The 4128-nt window shown below is 37.6% G+C and overlaps 1 pseudogene; it reads right to left on the bottom strand.

The window, feature by feature from the left end:
* Window positions 1-1817: 1817 nt before the first annotated feature.
* Window positions 1818-2330, bottom strand: LOC108408462 (large ribosomal subunit protein eL21-like; annotated as a pseudogene).
* Window positions 2331-4128: the final 1798 nt, after the last annotated feature.

Below are 4128 nucleotides of genomic sequence, written 5' to 3'. Positions count from 1 at the left end.
TTACCGCTCTGTTTCATTGTGTTTTAAGGGTAAGAATTTAGTTCAGAGTCTCTGTTCTCTTGGAATGTGATTTAACTTATTAATAATTAACTTTGGGTGTAGAGTTTCACACACTTCCACCTACCTTAGGAGAAATACAATTACTACTGATACATTGGTCTCCATTGCCTACTCAGGGGCTCCAGACAAAAAATGAAAGAAAACTCCTTACTGGATGTGTTATCATGTTCATGATCCAAAATGTCTGAGTTTTTATTTCCCAAATAAAATTTTTCAAACCTATGAGACACTGAGGCAAAGAGACTCTAACAATTGTTGAGCCCCTAATATATGCAAACACTGAGTTGGGTCCAAAGCTCAAATCTGGGAAGAGTGCTACCCCCACCTAAGAGGCCTCTGGTGGCTTTACATGCAGGAAACTGTCCCGCTTTTAGAGAATGTAGGACAGATTTTCAGTTCATTGTCTGACCAAGAAGGAGTCCTCCACTGGAAAGAGTAAAGAATAGATGTAGTCATTCTCAACCAACAACCTTTCTAAAACCAAACAAACAAAGCACTTACAATGTCTCTTATCAAGAAATCCTTACCACAGTGTTACAGAAGGTTTGATATCTCAACTGGGTCTGCCCTCCTTGAGATTGGTACTGCAGGTTGTGCTATCCAGAACAGGTCAGTGCAGTGGCACCCATCCCGATGTTGCATGAGATCAGCCTGACTTTTTGTGTGGGTCACACCTGCACGGGGAGTTCTCACCCCTGTCTACACACCAGCGTTACTGGAGGACCATTTAAAAGTATGGATCTCTGGGATCCTCTGCAGGCTTTCCGAATTCATAGTGGATTCTTCTGAGGCACCAAATTTGAAACACTGCATTCAATTTATATCATATAGTCTGATTTAATCCTTACAAAATTTCTATAGGCTGTATTTTTACAGGGAAGGAATCGGGCTCAGGAATGTGTAGTTATAGGCTCAAAACTGCATATCTAACAGAATGGTAGGGTTCACATTATAAGCCAGATAATTCTGTTTCTCTAAATCCCACATTACTTCTATATATCATACTGCCTCTCCAGGAGGAAAGCAAGTAGGGAACTATGTCAGACAATGAACAAACATAAAGGATCCTTAAACGAGAAGCAATAATCAAGGAGTTTCTGGAATCTCTCACAGGGTTCCATTCATCAACTTAATTCAGTAGTCCATTCAGTCACCAGTCATTTATTGAGCATCAGCTATGTGCCAAGCACAGCACAAAGTAGAAAATGAAAGAATCATAATAATCTCAAAGTGTTCACAATCAAATAAAGACAGAAGAAAAGACGGTTTAGAAGTCAGTGTGTCCCTATGCTAAGCTGACTTTCTATGAAACAGGCTATTGTGGGTTGAACTGTATCCCCCTAAAAGATATATTGAAATACTAATTCTTAATACCTATGACTATGACCTTATTTGGAAATGGAGTCTTTGCTATGTAATTAAGATGCAAATTAAGATAAGGTCATTCCAAAGAAGGTGGGCCATTTATACACTATGACTGATATCCTCACAAGAACAGAAGAAACATAGACACAGACACAGACACGTGAAAAATGCCGTGTGAAGACATAGAAATACAGAGAGGAGATACCGGAATTGAGTTAAGCAACTTCAAGCCGAGAAATGTTAAAGATTCCTGGCCACGCCAAAGGCTAAGAGAATGACATGGGACAGATTCTCCCTTAGAGGCCTCACAGATAAGATCGCCTTATCAGCTTCTTGAATTTGGACTTCTTTTTTTTACAGTCCAGAGATCTTTTATTTATTTTTTACACCCATCAAGCCATTAATTCATAGGGAATGGGTTCCCACAGCTCAGGCTCCTTTCCATTTGTTCTCACAAAGTGCGCTTCTCTGGGTGGAGCAGGCTGGCGCTTCAGTGGAACCCAAGTTTCTTTCTCTTTGGCTTCCTTCTTTTTCTGATAATTTTCCTTCACATGCTTCAGAAAGCTTTCTTGACTCTTAGAGTGCCTAATATGCTCGATACGTACTTTAATTCTCTTTGCAAGGATCTTTCCCTTGTTTGTTCACAACAATGCCAACAGCATGCTGGGTAACATTGTAGACTCATCCAGTTTTGCCATGGTAACATTTGTGGGGCATTCCTTTTTGAACAGTGCCCATTCCCTTGATGTCTACTATATCACCTTTCTTGTAGATTCTCATGTATGTGGCCAAAGGAACAACTCCATGTGTTCTAAAAGGTCTAGAAAACATACAGCCGGTGCCTCTCCTCTTTCCCTTTGTGTTGGTCATTTTGGTGATTTACTGGAAGATGGCGGTTCTGGCTGAAGAGCTTGAATTTGGACTTTAAGTTTCAGAACAATAAGAATAAACTTAGTTTAAAACATCTGGTTTAAACATACCTTGTTATGGTAACAATAGGAAATTAATATACAGAGGTTCTCTATATTTTGCTGTCATAACCTCTTTATATTCTCAAAGACTATTGAAGACTCTAAAGAAATGTTGTTCTTATCACCTATATCAATCAATATTTACTCTCTAAAAAATCAAGTCTGGTAAATTTTTAAAATATCAAGTCATTCATAATAATATATTTGTTGTATGTATGTTTTAAATAACAATTTAAAAAATCCAAAAGAATTCAGTGAGAATGGCATTGTTCTAGAGTTTTACCAATCTCTTCAATATCTGGCTTAATAGAAGACAACTGGTTTCTCCTATTGGCTTCTGCTTTCAATCTGCTTTAATATGCTCTTCTGGGTGAAATACATTAAGGAAATATGGCCTCACACAGATACACTGTGAAAGAAAGGACTATTTACTTAATAGTCTTTTCAGGTATTTGTAGATATTCTTCGTTAATGTTATATTCAAACTCATTAAATGGTAGTGTCTCAAAGTTAATTACAATGTAGAATAGGAACCCTTATGAATAAAGTTTTTGTGCTGTGTTTCATTAAAGCCATTGCTCTATCTTGTACTTTGAATGGATTCTTTACATGTGCATGATTTTGCAGGATGGTGATCCCATGAAAGATACTGGTTTACTCAATTACATGAGTCTTCCGAATGTTGACAGATTTTGTTGTACAAAAAAATCAGACCTGTTAATGTCGATAATATCAACTAAGAATTCAAGGATAGGGCAAGTGTCAAGCTCATGAGGACCGATACAATTTTTCCAAAATGCTAATTTTGATTAGAAGTTCAAATTTTATAACTGGTAGTTAATACTTTTAGTATTATTCTACAGGGACAAGCTAATGTCATTGTGTTTGAAAGCACATCTGCCACCTACACACACAAGTCTGGGTGAACACCGTGTGTCTTTCAGGCATTCTTTAGGTAAACACAGTCCTCTGTGATGCAAGCTGGTGGCTTAGCTTGCCACTGAAGCACATGCTAGTCCCCTAAGATAACCAATCTAATTTGATATAAAGCAGAAGTGCTTTTTGTGTGTATCCCATTTATATTAAAAGACTGCTCAAGTGTCAAAATGTAATATTAATGTTTTATTGCTTCTGAGAAAACTAGAGGAGACAGGGAAGAACATAATATATGAGGAAATAGAAATGACACACAGCACTGTTTTCTGGTTCATGAGATGTCCGTCCACTGGACAAAAATTTTCTAAACCATTTCCTAGTTGTGTGACCTTAAATATTTCACAAAATTTTTAGCGGCTTCAGTTTCCTTCCTGGTTAAAAAAATGTCCTATAGCATTGTTATAAGCCTTTATTTGACTGTTTATAAGGCACACAGCATGGTGCCTGGTACTCCATGGGCATGAAAAGAAAAGTTTCTTCCTCTGTCACATACACCCTGACATAAAGCTGCTGCTTCCAGTCCTGGGGGTTTGGCTTCACAAAGGCTCTTGTCAAAGGTTCTAGGCAACTGGCATGGGACCATGATTCACACCTGACATGCACCAGCATTTGCCCAGATGTGGGACAATTTTTTTCTTTTTTTATGTTCACCCATGGAAGGTAGTTGGTATAGAAATGAAAGAGAATTTTAAAAATATTTTGTAATATTTAGATGTGGCATAAATTAGAACAAAATGACAAAGTTCTCAGAAAAATGTAGGGTGTAAAATCATAGATTAAAGTGTAAGACTTGAGC

Source organism: Manis javanica, chromosome 9, assembly GCF_040802235.1.
Source record: "Manis javanica isolate MJ-LG chromosome 9, MJ_LKY, whole genome shotgun sequence".
In the NCBI taxonomy this organism is placed as follows: domain Eukaryota; kingdom Metazoa; phylum Chordata; class Mammalia; order Pholidota; family Manidae; genus Manis; species Manis javanica.
This window is presented reverse-complemented; position numbering and strand designations above follow the sequence as displayed.